This window comes from Triturus cristatus, chromosome 7, assembly GCF_964204655.1.
Source record: "Triturus cristatus chromosome 7, aTriCri1.1, whole genome shotgun sequence".
NCBI classification, from domain to species: Eukaryota; Metazoa; Chordata; class Amphibia; order Caudata; family Salamandridae; genus Triturus; species Triturus cristatus.
This window is the reverse complement of record NC_140590.1, coordinates 197204227-197227461: the sequence shown is the minus strand read 5'-3', so window position 1 is coordinate 197227461 and position 23235 is coordinate 197204227. Positions and strand designations below refer to the sequence as shown.

The following is a 23235-nucleotide window of genomic DNA, read 5'->3' as shown; positions in this document are numbered from 1 at the left end:
TAGTGTTAAAATAATGAACTTGTACAGCCCATGAAATTATTCATACCAGCAATCAAGATGTGGTCAAAATTTGACCTGGGTACTTCATACACCAGCCGTGCCACTCAACTCCACTTGTATACAAACATTGGGTAGTCAAGTTGTATGAATTAGCCACTCGTAACACAATGACTACTTATCCATTAACATGCAATAGCTATGACAACACCTAGAGAGATAACGCTTGGTGTGTACGTTCTGTACATCTGTGTAAGAAACAACCCATATTTCACTTACATATAGCAACATCATACATAGATGACACAGATTTGTGATGGATACACATGCAGAGGTTGTCTGCAGACTCATGATTTGAATCAGACCCATATGTATGTGAAGACCCAAGAGTGTGTACACCAATAAGTTGAAGCACAGGTGTTAGATTAACATGTACAAATATTCAAACATGGAGCACCAACTTGATAGAATTCAAAAATATGATACACTCAAACAGCAATCTGTGTTCACATTCCATGTGCCCAATTACTCACACATACAACATTCTAAATACTGACCATCAATAAATATTGTCAAAGGTTGTTAAATAACATTAGTTTACCAACAACAAAATATGAAAGGTATATCAGTAATTATCTAAAACACTCATACTAAAATATCTTATGAACTAATTTAAAATCTCAAAACCCATCTATACAACCAAAGCCTAACCTTCCTAACTTAACTTTCATACTAAGCTAAACAAGAGTCACATGAGATCACTATACATCAGCCCCCACCCCCTTAACACATCAATGCACAATATACATACATATATTTATCCTATACATAAACTAAGTAGAAAAGTATTAAAACACATATCGTTTTTTTGTTATTTTGTTTTTTATAAAAACATGTAAACACACACTAAAGGACCCACCCACCCCTAAATATTATAAAAATACTTTATGTATAAAAACATACAGTTATTAAGAACCTAACTAAGAGTACTTATTTTAATGATGCAATATCTACAATAAAATAATTCCTAATTATCAACATAACACAATATATTACAATATATACAAACAGCCCGTCAGATCAGGCTAATAAGATGGTCCACACACTGCTGCATTTTGTCCATTTTGTCAGACATTACAGCCACCTGTTTCTCAAGTCCAATAATCTTATTCTTAAAAAAATCAACATCTTGGGTTGTCATCCCATGTCCACAACACTGTCCCAAAGTAGAGGGGGATGCATTGACGGTTCCTGAGGCTGGGGTTGGTGCCTTCGATGGTCTGGGATGCTGGGCTGAATGCTTGCCATTGCCTTTCTTGGCTGGGGCAATGCTAAGCCGTGTATTAGCAGCCTTCTCTTTCTCATACAGACAAGAGGTCCATCAAAACCCTTTCGCTACCTCACATATGTGGGAGTATCGGGTCTTACGTATGCAGAAATGCCTTTCCTCCTCTGCACTCATGTTATCTGTATGAAAAGAAGAACACATGAGTCAGTCCATCTGTACATGACTGACAAATGTAGTTAGGAAATGCATGCTATCTTGTGCGATGATTCCAACATTAGGGCCAATCATCCGGTCACTGTGTGGGCCGCACAACCCAAAACAATACCACTTTATAACCCCACCAAGTCTCCTTGTCGGATCATTATCTGATCCAGTTCTCTTGGATCATCACAAAGCCTCTTTCCCCTAAAGCTATGGTTCAAGGCAGACCGTCACCGAGATTAGCTATCCCTGTTTTCTGTAAGGCTCTACTAGATACCCGGCTGAAAAAAAAAAAAAAAAAAAAGAAAAACCGACAAACTCAGAAAGGACATTAGATTATTCTCTCAAGAGCGAGCCTATCCATTCCTCTCGGAAAACTTCTATGCTCCATCAGGCGAATATACGACAGATTCACAACGTAATAACAAACGAGTAGTAACTTTCTCAGACACCACAGACTCAGACAGTGAGGGATCCCCTCATTACAATCCACAATCTCGATTTGGCACAGAAAATTTTCAGGGACAAAACCGTTTTTTTAGGGAATCGAAGGGGCGGTTTTCGTCCCAGATATCAAAACCAATACCAAAACCAATATCAAGGTCAGTATCAAAATTCACACCTAAGAGGCAACTTCCAGGAACCTCGAACAACTCAGAGGTTCCAGGAACCAGCACAACCACAGAGATACATCCGCACACGTCACAACCAATATTGGAGAACCTAACCAAAGTCCCAGTTTTCAACTTGTCGTCCCAACAAATGGACAATTCTACTGAAACTCTTCTGACGAAGGGCCTTTCATTTGTTCCTTCTATGAACCTTAACAGATTCGAACTTATGAAGGACCTACATGTGTTCTTTCGTAAAGTACGATTAAAAATTTTCTTTCAAAACATTACAGACTCTGTTCCTAACAATAATTTATCGGGATTGAAACCACCATCCAATTTCACACCCAATATTGAACAGGTGGGCAAAGAAGTGGAATGCCTTGAGAAGGCGGTTCTCAATAAAATCCAAAGCGCCCTCAAATTTATACCATATGCTTCCATCAACATACCCAAAGAAGAAAAATTGGCATTGACTAAATTGAAACATAACCCTGAGGTAACAATAAAACCCTGCGACAAAGGAGGAGGGATTGTCATCTTCAATACCGATGACTATAAACAAAAGATGGAAAACTTATTGAAATCCCCCCAACATTATACCAAGATCTTGAACAATCCTGAACCCAAACTAAAAATGAGAATCCTACGCTCAGTGGAAACTGCGATTGAACGGGGAGAAATATGCCATCAAGAAGCAGAATATCTTACCCCCACATTTACTAGGTTCCCCATCATATATGGGGTCCCTAAAACACATAAAAATCAAACTGACCCCCCCATGAGACCGATTGTCTCCACAATCGGATCAGCTACTGAACCTTTGTCCAAATACATTGACAAATGTTTACAACCGATGGTGACTAACTTGGAATCTTATGTCAAAGATACTGGACATTTTATATCCAAAATTGAGGGCCTTCAATTCAATCACCATAAAGAATTCCTAGTGTCAATGGATATTGAATCCTTATACTCAAACATCCCACAGAAATATGCTCTTGGGGTGATTAAGGATATCATGGACACCCAGACGACCCTACATAACAGCAGATTCCTTATGGAATGCCTTAAAATTGTTCTGGAGGAAATTTACTTTGAGTTTGATGGGGACATCTACCATCAAATCAAAGGAGTCAGCATGGGGGCATCATGTGCCCCAAGTGTGGCCTGCCTATACATGGGGCACTTTGAAAAAAAGAACATCTACAACGAAGTGGCCCCATATTACGAGAACATCCGTTACTGGGCACGCTTCATCAATGACATCTTTTTCATTTGGCAGGGCGATAGGGGCAATCTCGATGAATTCCTATCATGGATTAATCTGGCAGATCCCAACTTGATATTCACTGCCCAGATCAGTAACCAAAGTTTGGAATTCTTGGATGTAGTAGTGGAACATCCAAATACTCAATTGAAAGTATCACTCTTCACCAAACCCACATCGAGAAACACTCTCCTTCATTTTGACAGTTTCCATCCGTCCAGCCAGAAAAACAGTATCCCATTTGGGAAATTTCTACGTCTTCGTAGAAACTGCACCTCGATTGAGGATTATCTTTACCACTCAGAATCTATGAAACAAAAATTCATTCAAATGGGGTATCCTAAAAAAGTGGTACGCAATGCCTTCAAAAGAGCTCGCTACTACGATCGGGACACGTTGTTTGTCCCCAAAGAGAAAAAACAAACCGAACAACTGGTATGTATAACAAAACACTCCTCGATTAACAACAAAATTCGACATATTGTTAATTCCCAGTGGCATTTGCTAAACCTTGACTCTGGTGCACCCAGGATTCCCAAACCGTTATTTGCCTTTAGACGTAACAAAAACTTGAGGAACTTGTTAGACAATACACAAGCTCCAAGACCACACTTGTACAGAAATCCATCACTGGTAGCCAACCTATCCGCGGCCACCACAAATGCGGAACATGCCACGCATGTGCCAACGCCATTGTAAGTGAAAGAATCAATTTCCGTCATCGTTCGGTAGAATTAGGGGAAATCACCAACTGCCGTACCTCGAATTGTATCTATGTCATTCTATGCCCCTGCGAACTACCCTATGTCGGAGAAACCGCGAGGGAATATAGGGTACGTATTGGAGAGCACAAATCAAACATTAGACGTAATAATCTCTCAGCTCCACTAGTATCCCATTGGAAAGAGGCGAATCACGATGAAAGTGATTTACGCTACACCATCTAATATCACTAACATCCGCAAAAAACGTGAGGTTTTTTGGATATTTCTTCTAGATGCTCAAAAAAATGGCCTAAACGAATCTTTACCATGGGAGAACGCGATACTATAACCTTTATGAGCAATATTCTAGCTGGATTACACCTTGTTGGCCTGGTTTCAACCATCTTTTTTGGCCCTTTAAATGTTGACTCATTTTGGGTTATATCTTGGGCACATCCACTATTCTCCTAGATTACCTCCTTTTTCAGAATATTATGTTTGTTTAATTACATTCCATCGCTGTAACCTTCCGGACTACAGTGAACCATTTTGATTTTTCTATGGTCAGATTCTCCAATCAAACCTATTGACTATTCTAACTGAACCTCGTTGTTTGATTTGTAAAAAAAAATAATTTTTTACATTTTTTACATATTAATATATTGTCTCACATCTGATTCGATTCCATCCAATGAACCTCATGTGCTGTTCTTTTTGAAACATTTCTGTTTCACTTCATCAACACGTGCATTCTGAGCACTTTGGAGATTATGCGTTCCTTCTCTCCCGGCTGATGAATCAACCGCGTCATGCAGGGAACGAACTGATCATATAACTTATCATCCCGGTTAGCACTGAGCACTAATCGGCATTTTGACAATCTAGCCGATATCACGTGCTCTCTGACGACAGGGCTTTGGTATCTTCTCATTGGTTGACATTTGTATTTAAAGACCTAGTTACACACCCGCCGTTCCCGCGGTTACTTGTAGCGGTAACCATTCACTCGGAATAACGCTATCCCCACCACGCATCGGCTTGACGCATCACAAACCTGTTTATAAGGTAAAGAACTAGATGTGCAGATTACTTTTTCACCCTAGCACTTGATGCGGGCTCTTAGATATTTATATCACTTCGATATAAACTCAGTGTTGTTTTTTTTGGGTTACTCGTGCAGCGGTAATGTTTGTCTATAATAAAAAAAAAATATTTTCTTATTGTTTCTTATTTAGCCCAACTACATTGCCTCGTTCAAACCAATATTTTCGTATGAGCGTTTGCTCTCGGGATACAATGTTCCCAAGTACCTCGTGATACCGTGACGTGACCAGTAGGCTTCCTATCATCGCTTTATGGATCTAAAGGTATGATTGAACCTCCCGACATTTAAGTCGAAGCCGGTAGTAATTAGTAAGCTTATCGCTTTCTTGAAAAGTACTCACTTTGTCGTATTTGTGTTTAGTTGGGTTTTGTTCACTTTATATGTTTTTCTATTGTCACTCTATTTGAAACGGGATCTTTAAGCTTTAATTAGACAGCTCAGACTGCCTTTACTCCTCTGATTGTTCAGATATATTAGGAAACTAATCTCTCATCTCCATCATGACGCCTCTTCCTAGATCCTAGCAAATAGTTGTTATTAATCATTGCGTACTCTGTCAGGACAATACATAATTTACGAAATTTAAGCTTCCAGATTTTGTCCTTTGAGGATCTTTGATAATCAGACATGAGATATATAAAATCACCATTTAGGATTACCTTACTTTCAGCTCATGTTTTGGTTTAATTCTAATTTTTTCTTTTAGCCTGTTATCATTTAAAGGAATCGACCACCTGTACGAACAGAACAAGGGGTATTTACCGATCTTGAAGCTTGCCCGATTTCATCCTTTACCGTACAATTTACAAGGTGAGCAGTGGTTGATTTACCATTCCCGAATTAATTAAGTCCAACCTTTGATAAATGATCTATAAATGGGTGCTTCTCTTCTTCCATTTTTATCCCATTTCAGGACACTTACAGGAGTGATTCCTCCTACATCCTTTCCTGCGCTCTCTTTACTATCAATTTGATGTACCTCAGGATTTAAACTCGGGTGAGTGTTAAATTCTATACAGTGTACCATAGACTCACTCTTTTCTCTATTTTTTGTTGTTGTTATCTTTACAATTATAGCACTATCTATGTCAGGGTCCTTACATCTTTTTTGGTTCCTCAAAGGTTATTCTACCCAGTGAGAGGCGACATACAATGTGCAGCTGCTTTGGTTATTACGTTCTGATAATTTATATTGTATTTTTTATTAAAAAGTATTTTGTTTCGTTAAATTGAAACCCAATTTGAGCGCCTGCTCGCCACACCATTTTGGTCCGAAATTGAGTTGTGAATAAATTTCATTCATTTATTGATGTTCTTTAACCTACAATTGATGTACACGATGATAAGAACTGAAAAAAATTTTTATTAGCCCAATGAGATATTTTTTCTTTCAATATTAACTTTCTACAAGCCCCCTGGATTACAGAAAACGTATATAAATAACGCCCTAAAGAAGGTGGCACCCATATTGTTGGGTGATTGCACCGAAACGCGCGTCGGCGTGTTTTTTTGTATGATCTGGTGGTGTCCATCAAACAAGATACACCAAGACTTTGAGGAGAGTGTTCTTGTGTGTATATAAAAAATATTTTTAATGTAAAGAAAATGCATGTTCAATGTATTGGTTGATTGTGTGAGATTGTATGGGTTGCTTGGTTAGCATGAATGTGATTTAACCGTTTATACACTTCTCTTACCCCTCTGAGGGGGCCCAGCTTGGTTTTTTGTATATATCCTTTCAAAAATCCATTGTATGCACATTTTGAGCATATGTTTTTTGTTTATATATCAAGAGAATCTTTTTTTTTTAAATTGTTTTTATTATTTTCAATGGCAGAGGCAAACAGGGTACAAGGATGAGAAAAAAAAAAGAAAAAAAAGAAATAGGAACAACATTTTAAGCAATGACAATCGATCGCACAACAATTAATACATTAAATTAACTTAAATCCAGTTTTCGATAGGAGACCAAAGTTTCCTAGCAAATGTCTTCTTTTTATGTCCTTTCAAATTATACACAGCTTTATCCATTCTGTAAACATTTAACAATTTTCCCAGCCATTGTTCAAATGATGGTGGATCAGAATCTAGCCATCTTGAAGTAATACATGAACGATAAACAGACATTCCGATGAAAAGAAAATATTCTTGATCATCGGTTAAACTTTCAGATGGAGCATATAAACCAAGAATAATCACAGATGGACATAATTTAATATTAACATTGAGCAAATTGGTCAAAAACTTTTCTATCCTATTTAAAAATACAGTTAATTCAGAACAGCTGAAGAACATATGACAAGAATCGGCTGCTAGAGTTCCACAGCGGCTGCAATTAATACCTTTCGTAGCTTTCCATTTAGCCAGCTTTGCCGGTGTATAATAAAGATCTAAAGATGCCATGTAATGTTGACTTTTAAGAGAGCTGTTCACTAGTATTTTATTACTGATCTCAAATGCCCTTGAAAGATCAATTCCGTCTGTGCACAGTGTCTTTTCCCATTTCTGGGTTTGGAAATCAAGATCATCATGCAACATGGTGATCATTGATTGGTAAATTGTGCCAGTACGGCTATCCCTCCTAGCATTTTCCAAGACTATATTGGTCTCCATCGCATTAGTATGTAAGAGGTGTTTTTTTTCCAAAAAGCTACGAATTTGTAAATATTTAAAAAATTCGTTTCTAGATAGACCGAATATATTTTGGAGATTACTAAAAGACATTAAAGCTCCATTTTGGTACAGTTGCCCAGTTGTGTGAATCTGTCCCAGACGGAATCGATTCATAGGAACGTTTTGGGAAATGCCAAATAAAGAGAGATTGCAGCAAATTGGTGTATAAAAATTATATTTTAGAGTTATCCCTAGAGTTTTATTGATTTGCCTCCACACCAAAAACGCAGGAAAAAAAACCTTAAATCTTGTTTTTTTGTAATAACTTGGCTCCATGAATATCAATAAGGATTGGCGCACCTGACCACCCATAAGCATCTCAAAGATAGATGGTGACAAAAAAGTTTCGTTAATGTGATCATGAAATAATAAAACCTTTATATTTTTGAGGGTTATAGCCCAATAGTACATTCTGAAATTCGGAAATCCTAACCCACCGCGTCCTGGCGGTAAAGTGCACCATTTTAGAGATCTTCTTGAACGACGGTAGCCCCATAAAAATCTGGACAACATCCTATCTATTTTGTTAAAAAGAGACATAGAAAAGAATAATGGAATAGTGCGAAAAAAATAGAGAAATTTTGGAAAAATCAACATCTTGATAACATTAGTCCGTCCAAATAGGGATAAATGTAAATTATTTATCCTTTCTAAAGTTCTATTGGTGGATGTGAGTAAAGGATCCAGATTTAATCCAACAATGTCATCTATTTTAGATGAAATGGTTACACCAAGGTATGTGGCAGTATCACTTAAAACAATATCAGTGGGCATACAAGTTTTAGAATGTATAATTTGGGTTTTTGAAACATTTAGTTTGTATCCAGATAATTTACCGAATTCACTAGCAATTTCTATTATTTTGGGTAGGGCAGAAGAAGAATCGGAAGTGACAATGGCCACGTCGTCTGCATAAGCTAAGACCTTATGGTCTATCTCATGGAGCCGTACAGGTGGTATACCGGCCTCTATAATTAATCTGTTCAAGTAGGGTTCTAAGTAGAGTGCGAACAAAAGAGGAGAGCAGGGGCATCCTTGTCTGGTCCCCCTAGTAATTGAAAATGAGCTGGATATATCCGTGCCTAATCTTATTACACCCTTTGCATTAGAATAGAGTGACTGAATAGCTTTAATAAATTGTGGTGGAAAACGCTTCCATTTTAATACGGACCAAAGGAACCCCCAGTCTACTCTGTCAAACGCTTTTTCAGCGTCGAGTAAGATAACTCCGACTGGGGATTCCTTTGCTTGGGCCCAATCCAATATTGCAATAACACGTTTAACGTGATCTGTAGTGTCCCTGTGTTTGATAAACCCATGCTGGATATTAGAAACCAGGCCCGGCATAACTTCGTTCAATCTATTTGCAAGGATTTTGGAAAAAATCTTACTATCAGCTGTTATCAGGGAGATAGGACGATACGAGCCTAATTCCTTTGGGTCCTTATTCTTTTTAACAAAAACAACTATAGTAGCTGTAGACCAGGAATCAGGAGCTTTCTCTTGAAAAGCTGCATTAAAAATTTTAAGCAGCTCTGGTTTTAACAAAAGTCTAAATGTCCGATAAAATTCTAAAGGAATCTGATCGGGCCCCATAGCTTTACCAGCTGCAAGACTCACAATGGCCCTTTCAATCTCATCCCAGCTTATTAATCTAGAAAGTGAGTCTATATCTTCTGTGCACAGAAATAATTGATTAAAGTTTTGTAAATACTCTTTGGGATCAAGGGTCTTGTCGACTTCATTGTTAAAGTCGTTATACAACGTCTTATAGAAGCCCTGAAATGCCTCTAATATTCCCTCCCGGCTATCATGAAAAACCCCATTTATATCTTTAACACAATATATTTCGTTAAAAGAAGATTTTTGTCGTAGACGCTGAGCTAGAATTTTACCCGTGCGTTCGCTAAATTCATAACGTTCCGTTTTGTATTGTTTAAATTTTGCAGCTACTTCTTCAGCCATATGTGTGCGAAGACCTGAGCGTTCAATAGTTAAACGTGTTTGTACATCCTCTATATTAGCATTATTTTTGCATGCAACAGATAATTCCATCTCCATCCGCCTTATCTTATTTAGCCTGTCCCTAAGGTCTGCTTGGGTTTTTTTCCTCTTATAGTTTGCAAAACTAATTGTCTCACCACGTATAGTGGATTTAAAAGAGTCCCAGACTATTTGTGGAGAAGCAGTATCGTTATTTGTCGAAAAATAATCTTTAATAATATTAACCATAAATTGAAGGTATTCTTCGTCTAGTAATAAATTTCTTTGAAATGACCAAGCTCTAATTAAATTTGGGTGGTCAGTGGAAAATTGCATCTCTGCGATTATAGGATTATGATCTGAGATAACTTGAGGTAATATCTCAATACGAGTTTTCTCAAGAAAAAATGACGATACAAAAAAATAATCTAAACGAACGAATTTTTGATGAGGAGTAGAAAAGAAAGTATAACCGGGGTCGTTGTGATGAAATTTATTCCAAACATCAATTAATCCATTACTTAGAACCAGGTCTCTGAGTGCTTTATAAGTTTGAACCTTTCTACCCACATATCTCTTCTCTAATTTAATATCCCAGTCAGCTGACATGTGTATATTTAAGTCTCCACAAACTATGATAGGTTGTGTCCAAGTAGATAGTTCTGCGTTCATAGTATTAAATAATTCTGCATCATCCAAATTGGGACCATAGATACAACATAAAGTAAATTTACAGCTTCCAATTTTGAGCTCAACCAATCCCCATCTTCCCCATTTATCAGAATGAGTTTTTACACATTTCCCTATTCCCTTTCGCATGCAGATTGCAACACCTCTTTTAATACCCATTTGCTTAGACGTAATCAAGACTTCTAGTCCCAAATTATTCAAGAGACAACGTTTATCCCATGAAATATGAGTTTCCTGTAAACATAGGATATCGATATTCAACCCTTGAAGCATTGTTCGAAGCATGGCAATCTTCTTTACATCATTGAGACCATTAATATTAATGGAGCATATTTTCACCTGTTTATACATTTCCAAAATAATGAAAACAAATTATCGATCGTCAACAGACGTATTTGTTCTTCGATAATACCATTTGAATACCTTGTAATCATCCCTGTATTGAGCACCTCTGCCTTACACCCCCACCACCAACCCTTACCCTTACCCACCCCAACCCCTAGACCCAGAACCCCTCCCCCCACCCTCCCCAAAATATGAGGCACAGGAACTGTCAGTTCCTGAAGCGAATAGATGCCGTGCCCCCAACCCGTGGCGTCCCTAAAAAAGAAATAAAGCAAGAAAGAGAGGGAGAACAGATATAAAGATATAGAAACGTATCAAGAGAATCATTGAACAAAAATAAATAAAAATACAATTCTTAATCACAATATATAGTTTTGTGTGTGCTCTCTTCCAAATGGTGTGGCCGTAAGCGACCCTTTTGGGTTATTTATCAGTGAGATCTATTCGATCTATTGTTATTCAAACAGGTAGAGCATAACTTTTGTTCTAGTCATTGGTTTTGTCCCCTATTGCTCTCCCTATATTTAAATTGGGGTACCCCTATTCTTAGTACACATTGCTCTCCTGGCCTTGGCAAAAAGGAGCTGTCATCCTTTTTTATCGAAAAAATACAGACAGTTCAGGACAGTCTAGGGACTGGCTCTCTTGAGCAGGCAGTGTCCCACATCTCGCACTTCTCAGTTCCCATTCCGTCAGCTCTCCTGCTGATTGAATTCTCTCCCATTGCTTTGTCGGACACACTGTCTATCCTCAAATCACTTAAGTCGGGCTCTCCCACAGACCCGTGTCTAGCCAGGCTATTAGCAGGGGCTGCGGAGGTGGTTAAGCCGGAGGTTAATACCATCATAAATTTGTCTCTCAAGACCGCCACTGTTCTACTGTCATGGAAACAGGCTAAACTGTTGCCACTTCTAAAAAGTCCCACGCTAGACCCTACCAAACTTGCCAGCTATCGCCCTATCCCCCTACTTCCAGCAGTGGCAAAGGTGTGCGAAAAAGCTGTCTTTCGACAGCTGGACGCCTATGTCGGGTCATCCGGTGCTCTCCACCCTGTCCAATCTGGATTCAGGGCATCATACAGCACGGAGACTGCTCTTGTCGAAATGTCGGAGGCAATAAGGGAGTGCTTGGACGCAGGTGGCAGAGCGGCTCTGATTTTACTAGACCTCTCTGCCGCCTTTGATACGGTGCCCCTCCAAAAACTACTTGCCCGACTTTCAAACATTGAAGTGACTGGCCACGCCTGGGATTGGCTCGAATCCTTTCTAGAGGATCGCACCCAGCAGGTTTGGATGCCACCATTTTCGTCGGCCCCTAGAAAGGTGTCCACAGGAGTACCGCAGGGCTCTACTCTGAGTTCTCTGCTCTTTAATATTTATATCACGCCCCTAATTTATCTTGCAGAGGAGCTGGGAGCCAAGATCATTACCTATGCAGAAGATACCCAGCTTCTCTTCACTTGGAAGGATAACGACCTGTCCTCGGAAATAGCCCAGAAATGTCTCTCTACCGTTTTCAAATGGCTTGCACTGACACAGCTAAAGTGCAACGAGGACAAGTCGGAGGTCCTTCTGTATGGATCCTTCCCCCCATCTTTCAGGGAAACTTTGTGGCCCTTAGAGTACCCTCGGCCCAACTCAGTGGGTAACCCTGCTAAGAACTTGGGGGTTTGGTTTGCTGAAGACCTTAGGTTCTCCGTGCAGAATAAGAGGCTTGCTGGGGTATGCTTTGGTACTCTCAAATCCAGCCGCGGCCCGTGGAGGGAGTTCCATAGGGCGGAAAGGCGGGGCGGGGGAGGGGCAGGGTGGGGGGTACTAAACACCGGAATATGGATAATTGGAGGTAAGTAAACAATTAAATAAATAAAACAAATTTCGTTGCACGCCCTGCATCGCAAAATGCGATGCTTCGCGCACCACAAAATTTTGTTTTAATTATTTAATTGTTTACTTACATCCAATTATCCATATTCCGGTGTTTAGTACCCCCCACCCTACCCCTCCCCTGCCCCGCCTTTCCGCCCCACGGAACTCCCTCCACGGGCCGCGGCTGCTCAAATAACTTAGAATTTTTTTTCCCTTGCTACCTAGGCCAGCCAAATAAATGGTGGCCCGTGCTCTTATCCTGTCACGCATCGACTATGCCAATGCTCTGAACATTGGCATCCCTGGCTACCTGTTAAAAAAATTACAAACAATACAGAATGCGGCTGCTAAACTGCTGCTGAGCATTTCAGGAAGGTCGAGCGTTAAACAACATCTGCGGGATCTCCATTGACTCCCAGTGGCCCACAGAGTTCAATTCAAAGCCCTTACCATGGTTAACAGAGCCTTGTATGGATTAGGGCCGATATATCTTAGGAAGCGCTTTGCCTTCTATGTCCCCTGTAGATCTCTACGTTTGGCCGGGCAACGGCTGGCTGTAGTGCCCTGTTTCCGCAGGACGCGTTTGTGGGGTTGCTCCCTTTCCGTCAAAGCAGCAGTAGCCTGGAACTCCCTTCCCACAGATCTTCGGAACACTCAGGATCCTAGGCTGTTCAAGACACAATTAAAGACCCTACTCTTTAATATGCTGATCTTAACCTCAGAACCTTCACTCTTACGGTCACCGCCCACCCCGGGACACTCTTGAGTATCTGTGCGCGCTATAAGTGTATTATAACATAACATAACATAACTCGGTTAATCACATACTGTGCAGTCTGCTGACCGTCATGATTCTACGTAAATCATTTTCACAATCAAAAATAAAAGATTTATGAAGAGCCAGAGAAATGAGAAACCAGTTAACATTTATCATGGCCTTTGATCATTTCAACAAAAATGACATTATCTGGATCACCAGGTAAAAATCATGCAGTCATGTGAACCTTAATCTGCAACAACTGCTGAGATCAGCCAGTGTCACAGTGTGTCCTGGATGAAGTTAATCTTTTCTAGATATCTTTGCTGCTGGACCGTTCATTTCACACATACACAGATTAATACACTGTAGTAGCAAGGTCCATTTTTGGAAGTAGATATGTGGTTGCTGTCTCAGTAACGATGCACCTCAGAATTGATGACACTACTCATGTTCACTGGCATGCAGCATGCCATGCCATGTAGTACTAGCAGGGAGAACTACACCTGGGCTTTTTTTTTGTTTTTATATAGCGCAAACTTGACCCGAATCCGAATCGGGTATCAGAGCGCTTTACATAGCACCAGTTACATTACATGAGGACACACATTATTTTTTTCTTAGGCACGGGGAGATTAGGTGATTTGCCCAGAATCACAGGATGTTCAGTGTCATTACCGAGACTCAAACCCAGTTCCCCAGGTACGAGGTCGAGCGCCCTAGACGTTAGGCCAACTCCTCTCCCCTGGTCTGGGCAGGGGTGAGGGCAAAGGGGTTGCACCAGTGGCATTGCGGTGAGGGCCGCCCAGAGGGAAGGGGTTGGCGGCATTCCGTAGTGGCCGGAGTCCTTTTGGTTTTGCAACGAGATAGCATAAAACATTTTTTTTTAAACGTTTTGGGAGATAGACACGGCTGCAGCAATGGCGGTGCATCTTGGAAACAGTGTTGCTGACCTCAGATATTTTCACACTGAATGTAGGGCACAGTGCTTCTGGTCATGGTACAGAGGTCACAGGCTTTCAAATAAATTGAAGTAATGCATGTGGAAGGATCGCTTGTAAGTTTAAACTGCCTAATAAACTGCAGCCTCAATTCTGCCATAACATGAAATTGGTGTGGTCTAAGTTTGTGGGATCCGGGTGGGGCGAAATGGCGGGGGGTGCCTTCACTATGCCCCTTGGTTCGGCCCCCCAACCCCAAAGGGGGGATGTGGCTGGACCGGGGGCATTAGTGGAGGCCACCCCCCGGGAGCAGAACCCGGGCTGGAAAAGGCAGGGCTAATGGGAGTGCAGGCAGGGAATGGGCTGGGCAGCAGATTAGGACACTGGGTTCAGCCCCGCCATAAATTTAGGCAAGGAATTTGGCTGGAGGTGGTGGGGTATTTAAGCACAAGCGCGGGTCGCAACTCTCTCTTTCTCCTGGGAATGCTACAGAGAAGACCCACCCACCCACCCACTGAGAAATTCAAAAGTTGAGAGTGGGGTACACTTAGGAAAAGTCAGTCGCAGGGGCAGAGGAGACTTACAGGAGGGTGTGTTACTTGCAGAGGATAGTGATCCTACTTAAACTTAGCATCTGCCGAACAAGAACAGCCCACAAAAAGGTAACAGTCAGGACCCAGGGGGTACTGGCAAGCTACTGCAATTACCTTGGGGGTTGAACCGGAAGAAAATAGTCAAGGGCGGAAGAAGTTGGGAGGCGTGATGGCACCGGAAGTGTAAGGTCTCCCGGTCAGATTGGAAGCAGGCGCTTACCCGGACGGAAATGCATGGTGGTACCTACCGGAAGTGAAAGGTCACCCGGTCGGGTTGGAAGCAGATGCTTACCCGGAAGCAAAGGTGGTTGCAACGGAAATGAAAAGGTCACCCAGTCGGGTTGGAAGCAGAAGCTTACCCGGAATGGAATGTGTGGTGGCACCGAAAGTGAAAGGTCACCCGGTCGGGTTAGAAGCTGATGCTTACCCGGAACGAAACGTGTGGTTGCACCGGAAGTGAAAGGTCACCCGGTGGGGAAGTAAATGATGTCCGGCACTGAATGTAGGGCACAGTGCTTCTGGCTATGGTACAGAGGTCACAGGCTTTCAAATAAGTTGAAGTAATGCATGTGGAAGGATCGCTTTTAAGTTTAAACTGCCTAATAAACTGCGGCCTCAATTCTGCCATAAAGTGAAATTGGTGTTGTCTAAGTTTGTGGGATCCGGGTGGGGTGACCAGGTGGGGGGTGCCTTCACTATGCCCCTTGGTTTGGCCCTCCCACCCCAAAGGGGGGAGGTGCCTGGACCGCGGGCCTTAGTTGAGGCAACCCCCTGAGAGCAGAACCCGGGCTGGAAAGGGCAAGGCTAATGGGAGTGTAGGCAGGGAACTGGCTGGGCAGCAGATTAGGGCACTGGATTCAGCCCAGCCATAAATTTAGGCAAGGAATTTGGCTGGATGTGGTGGGGTATTTAAGCACAAGCGTGGGTCGCAACACCCTCTTTCTCCTGGGAATGTTATGGAGAAGACCCACCCACCCGTTGTGAAATTCAAAAGTTGAGAGTGGGGTACACTTAGGAAAAGTCAGCCACAGGGGCAGAGGAGACTTACAGGAGGGTGTGTTACTAGCAGAGAATAGTGATCCTACTTAAACTTAGCATCTGCCGAACAAGAACCGGCCACAAACAGGTAACAGTCAGGACCCAGGGGGTATTTATCAAGCATACATGCACCTACCTTAAAACATTTGAGTCTTGGTTTTTTGTACATTGTTCATTGTACGACATACAAAACATAGCCACAGTTTGATTACAGCTAATGGACCAAGGATTCATTAGAGCATCATGAATTAAGTCTTACACAGTCAGGACTGTGAAGGCAATTTTAGAGTACAAGATGTGCCACACTTGTATGATGACACAATTAAATATTGTTCTTAACACAGCACAAGGATTACCCCATTCAAATACATAAGGCAGAATGCCATTCGTATAGATCAGTTGCATACAAATCAGTATGGTCTATGGATGTCGTTTGACAGTGCGGCATTGATCAGGTATTCCTAATACAATACAGCAGACATTTGAGGCTTCGATAACAAATAACAGTCAGATGACTAAACTTGTTCACACTTAAAATTTCAAAATCGTGAAGAGATATATGACAATGACGGACACTGAGCATGGCCATATTGTGCTTGGTTGTGCTCTGGGTTATTACATTGACTCAGTGAAAATGTATTGCAACCCATGTACTTCCCTGGCCCAGCTGACTCCGACTTTGTACCCACACTGCACCATCCTGTTCAACAATTGGGCACAACAACAATAGCCACATGTAGTGAGGAATGTGGTAAGCTTTCCTTCCTCTCTAAACATCATCCATCTGATGCTGCTGTCTCCACTTGGCTTCTGCTACCCCAGTCAAAGTGGCAATGGGCACTCCATTGTGCACTGTGGATTGAGGGAAGGCCTGTCTGACACTTTAATGGCGTTTAATATGTCCACGCATGTCTCCACGCAGTACAACATTCACAATGTGTTTCATCAAGATCTTTGAACTTTGATAGCGTTCAACAAGTTGAGACTGCAGCTGGATGTAGTGATTATACTATAATTGCCCACATACAGAGTCCAGATTCCATCCTTGCACATCACCAACATCACAAACAATGATGAATGATACTCACTGGTAGCATTGGGTTTGTCAAATGTGTCTACCTGCCCCTGTGTATATGGCTGTGGTCCACCTAAGAAACATAAACAGATGTACAATCATGTTGGAATTCTGGACATATGTACATTTTGCAAAATAAATTTTAGAGTGACACATGCAGGTAATTACCTGACCATGTAATTCCTTTCACATTAAGTACAGCTATGTTGTCTTACCTACACCTGGACATTGTAAATGCTGGGTCACTTCCATATCACAGTTCCCAGAGTGTGAAACAATTATGTGGAGCATCCCTGGGAGTTTGCCTGTGCTTCGACAGATTCATCAGACATGCCCTTAGGCAAACACAATTTCACAATCATGTAAGGATGTGTGGTCCTAAAAATGAGTTTGCACATGCACATGTATGCTCAGTTTTGATGTGATGACTCACAATAGTTGATTGACTCTCTACATGCTTGCAGCATGTTAACCCCTATCTTGTTGCCCGATTGCACACTGAATGGACCTTGCTTGTGACTTTTGCATTGTCTTGTTGGTTTTGGCTGCCCATTTCCCTCTCCGTTCCTGCTGCTGATGCACTCCTGGTGCCTCCACCCTGATGATTCCAGACTCCCAGCTGCGCATCCATACCCCCTTCCCTATTTGATGGTGTTGGATGCATGTCCGCACAGAAGGCATGCACAGTATTTGCTCAACAGCCAAACCCCTCTGCAGTTGTCAACAACCCAAACACAACCAGTTCCAGAGATTATGGATCTCCCAAATCTCTTTGCTACACCTCATCAAATGTCCTTGCACTCTACCAGTGATAAATGTCACAACTTCAAGCTGTACACACAGAGCAACAACCATGGACATTAATCCTGACTACACTGCCCCCAGACCTTCACCACCAACTGCACACAGACAAACTACGCACACACCAAACTGCACCAACTTGTGATCCCTGAAATTCATCCTCCTCAACATGTGCTCCCTGTACAGACTAGCCATGGAGATCTGGATCATCATCAACTTCCTTACACCACATGTTGTGTTACTCACAGTAACCAGGGAAAATGCCACCTTTGCCAACAACATTGCCAACAGTATCACCAAACGACACAAGAATCTAAGGAAGGGCCCACAACAACCGTCCTGGATGAGGCCTTCCCATAGCACTTAAGAGCTACCTCTGACTCACGAGCTCAAGCTCAAGCAACAGCCTGCTCAACACCAAACACCTACACTTCCAGATCCAGGCCAGCCCAAGGACAACCCTGGAAGAGACCATTGCCTACAGACCATCCAGACCTTGAACTGTGTACACCACCTATATCGCCAACATAATGGCACAACAAGCCTGTCGCATACATATACTACATACTTATAACATTCCTCAATTCACAGCTCAACAACCTCAGTGACACCAATTTTGCCACCCACATGGACAACATTGCAAACCTCTGACAGACACAACTTGTCACCACCCACACCCACAAGCCTGGGCAGAACATAGCCACATTCACTACAGCCAGCCCACGTAACCCCCATGGAGTGACCATCATGGCGTACACCTCCACGTCAACAAAACATCTGCAAACAAAAATCCTACATGCACTTAACATAGAAACAGACACAAGATGAACATAGAACAACTTAAATTAGCCCAAAATTAAAATGCCACCAACACCTGGACCCCACAGATGGATCTCAAAATTTGTAGATGAACTTGCACCAGTATGTAACCCCAACTCACAGCAACACAGGAAGCCAACACGGTTCAAGGTCAACCCACATCAATCCTGAAGCACATGCAGACGCCTTGTGGAGAACCAGAGTAACAGCAAATCCCCTTAAGACTGATCCACCTACAAGAACATCAAATCTGAATTCCACCCACACATCAGACTTACAAAAAGGAACTTAATCCCAAACTACATCCTCACAAACTCCAGCAATGCAAAGGAACTATTCTGCATCATCAGTGATTTTGCCAAAACACACATGATGATACAGACATCTTCCCCTCCCAGGACCACTACAACAAGGTCTGCTCCTACTTCCACACCGATGTCATGTGCCTCTAAGACAAGTTCAAATACCAAACACAGGTTTCTGAACCACATAATCTTCAAGCAACACCAGCCACCCCTCCATCTCATCCCTGACAACAATCAGCACCCAAGACAATGCATCTGCGAAGGGAGGCATCCACTCATGATCACAAACGGACCACTGTCCCACCCCTCTTCCACAAAGCTGCTGCAGCCATCACTCCAGCATTAAAAGCTGACGATCAACACCACCGTCAAAACTGGCATTTTCCACATCAAGTGGAAGTGCGTATAACTCAGACCCCCATTCAAGAAGCCTTCACCACAACCCATGGGCCTCATTGACTAGCCACTCAACTCTCTCCTTCCATTTCTAAGATAGAGTCACAAATGAGACACTCAACGCCCAGCTAAGGGAATAAAATTTGGAGAACCAACATCCATCGGCACTCACAATCTGGATTAGTTGGCAAACACAGCACAGATAGCGCTCTACCTCCTGCAAAAGTCAGCATCCTCACACTCCTTGAACAGGGACACATCGCAGACATGAGCATACTAGATGTCTGTGCAGCCTTCAACACCATCTCCCACCACACAGTCACTGCCATACTCCACAAATCCTTCATTCAGTGAACCACTCTTGCCATGAGTAGACCGAGATTCACACTCCCAGATTTGCTATCTAGACCCACGTAACACGACTGTTGAGTACACCAAGGCTTGAACTCAGCCACACACTTGTTAACATTTACATGTTACCCATCTCCGCCATCACCAGACATGACAGACTCAGCATAGTATCCAAGGCCAATGACACCCAGATCATCCTCTACCTCACCAATAACACCATCACCACCAGACTGAAGTTCTATGTAGCTATGGGAGACATTGAATCCTGGATGTGCCATAGCAGCCTGACTTTGGTCTCAGAGAAGACAGATCTCCTCACCCTTGGACACTCCACCTCTGCATGGGACAGCTCCTGGTGGGCCACCACACTCAACAGCACCCCACCAGAACTACAGCATCATACTTGACTCATCTGTCTCCATGGGCCCACAGGTATACTCTGTAACATCCACATGCTTCAACACCCTCTGCATCCTTGGAAACAGCATCCAATTGATCCACCGTTTATTGAATGTAGCACATCACCCACGCACTCATTACCAGCATGCTGGAGTACTGAAACACCCTCTACGCTGGAACCAACAAATCTCTGTTCCGCAAACTCAATCCTGTACTAAACACCGCAGCTGGGCCTGTCCTTGTCATCCCCTAACAAATTGACATCACCCAACACCTGTGAGACATCCTCTGGCTCCTTGTAGCAAACAGAGTCACATTAAATATACTCACCCAAACCAGCAAATGCCGCCACAACAGCAGAGACCAATACCTCAACTACAGACTCTCCTTCAACACCCCCAAGAGGTACCTCCAATCCTCCAAACACACACTTCCCAAACCCCAACCCATCCACAGAGCAATGACAGTCGGGAGATTCTGCAACTACATCACAGGCAAGACATATTATGATCTACCAATCAACAGCCGGCGCAAACCCCACCCTGCACATCTTTATTGCAACTGTAAAGACCTGACTCTTCATTTGCATGCAGCCGCTCCCCCCGACCATTCAGACCCTCACATGTGAGTAGCACACTCATAATTGATTGGTTGGTTGGTTGATGCCTCATGCTTACCTAGACATCCTGACTTATGTATATCATGAGATTAACAAAGGATAGAGCCAGATTTCCAAGAGACTGCCGCAGTGAGGCACCAGAAGCCTTTTGTCTGTGCCACACAGTGTAACTTTCTGAGCACTTGAATACAACGGGCAGATTTCCAAGCCACCTGTGCCACCAGTACGTCACTTTTGTTGACGTACTGGAGGTGCCTTGCACTGCTTAATATTTACAAAGACATGAAAATCCAACCTGCGTGACTTTCCCTACCTTTGTAAATATGCCCCCTTTGCACGCAGCAGTTTGCGTGAAAGGGATGTTCCATGGGTGTTGCTGTGGGTGATACCGCACAACACCCATGTAACAATACATATTTTCAGATTCCAAAGGAATTGTGAACCTGGAGATGCCTCAGTATGCGACATGGTGTTCCGAGGCGCAATGATAAGCATTTTTTACATATCTCCTAGCTTTTCCTCTTTCAGTGTGTGCTGTGGAATGCAACACACATTGAAAGAGGAAAATAGTTTGGATAATTGAAACATTCATCCATGTTGTGCCTCGTTACACCACCCCTAGGGTGGTGTAGCATACAGACACTTCAACATATTTACAATTCTTTGTCAATCTGGAAATGTGTCTGGTTCCATGTGTGTTGTGTGGGGACACCCACAGCCACACCTATGCATCATGGCTGTGGGAATACCACATACAAGTGTGACATTTTTACATTGTATTGTATTGTATTGTATGTGGATTTGTAGAGCGCGGTTGCTGCCCCAAGGGCGTCCAAGCGCTAGGTGTGCAGATGTGATCGTTGAGGAGGTAATCGGGATCAGGGAGACTGTGTGAACAACAAGGTCTTCAGTTGTTTATGAAATGAGAGCAGGTCAGGGTCGGAGCGAAGTTGCAGAGGGAGAGAATTCCATAGCTTGGAGGCATTTAGGGAGAACGTCCTTCCTCCGGCTCTGGTTCTTTTACCTTTGGGCACTGAGGCTAGAAAAGCCTCCATATATCGGAGGTTCCTGCTAGGATGGTAGTGGGTAACTAGATTGCCACTAATTGCTGGGCTCATGTTCCAGAAGGCTCGGTGGGAGATGCATAATACCTTAAATGCAACTCTCTGCTTCACCGGAAGCCAATGCAATCTTTTTAATCCGAGCCTGACTGACTGTCTGCGTGGGATCTGTAGCAGGGTTCTGGCTGCACAGTTCTGCACCACTTGAAGCTTCCGCAAGGTCGATTCGGGGGCACCCAAGTAAATGGCGTTGTTGAAGTCTAGCCGGGACTGTATCAGTCTCTGTATTGCTACTTGTTTAGCTTCCATCGGCAGGAGGGGCAGGACTTTCCTCAGTGTTCTAAGTAAGCCAAAACATGTGGCAGACAGCTTGGTAGCTTGGGTAGTGAACGAGAGATTTCTGTCTAACCACACTCCCAAGCTTTTTACACTTTCCTTAGGGATTGGTGGAGGGCCTAGACAGGACGGCCAGAGGGAGATGAGAGACACTGGAGATGTTGGGCCCAAGAGCATAAGCTCCGTTTTTATCTCCGTTGAGCTTTAAGGAGGAAGCTGTTATCCATTCCTTAACATCCTCTAGGCATTTCATGAGGCCTGCTGAGGTGTGCCTGTTACCCTCCTGCGCCAGAGACACCACTAGCTGGGTATCGTCTGCGTATGATATGATCTTAATACCGAACGGTTGGACGACCCCAGCCAGTGGTTTCATATATATGTTGAACAGCGCAGGGCTCAGAGAGGAACCTTGTGGTACCCCGCAGCTCAGAGGTTTGCTAGCTGACACTGTGTCACCATCGAAGATCTGGAATGTTCTGTTGCTCAAGAAGGAATTGAGCCACCTGAATGCATTGCCTGTTATTCCAATCTTCGATAGACGGTTTAGCAAAGTGGGGTGGCTGACCGTGTCGAAGGCCGCACTTAGGTCGAGGAGGATCACTGCCACTGAACCACCTTGGTCCAGTATCCTCCGTGACTCTTCGGTAACCGTTAACAGTGCGGTTTCGGTTCCGTGCCTAGGTCTAAACCCTGTCTGGGAAGCATCCAGTAACAAGTGGTTCTCAAGAAATTTTATTAGCTGGATGTTTATGTGTTTCTCAAGGATTTTGCTTGCCCAAGGGAGCAGTGAGATTGGGTGGTAATTGGCGTGGTCTTCAGGGTCTAGATTGGGCTTTTTAAGCAAGGCCCGCACCATGGCTCCCTTCCATACTGTGGGCACAGTGCAGGATGAAATAGAGGAGTTTAACAGATCCAGTACCACGGGCAGGGTAGCCTGGCTAGTCTGCATCATGACATCCGGTGGTGCTGGGTCGAGTGGGGAGCCAGATTTGACTTGCCGGGCCAAGTGATT

General features: G+C 43.0%; 1 long non-coding RNA gene across 1 annotated transcript in view; it reads left to right on the top strand.

Moving 5' to 3' along the window:
• Window positions 1-5358: 5358 nt before the first annotated feature.
• LOC146809209 (uncharacterized) overlaps window positions 5359-23235 on the top strand; it is a 55334-nt gene continuing 37457 nt past the window's right edge. The window contains exons 1-3 of the long non-coding RNA XR_014966376.1: window positions 5359-5438; window positions 5883-5986; window positions 6090-6173. This is a non-coding gene — a long non-coding RNA (uncharacterized LOC146809209). The remainder of the gene's footprint in view (window positions 5439-5882; window positions 5987-6089; window positions 6174-23235) is intronic.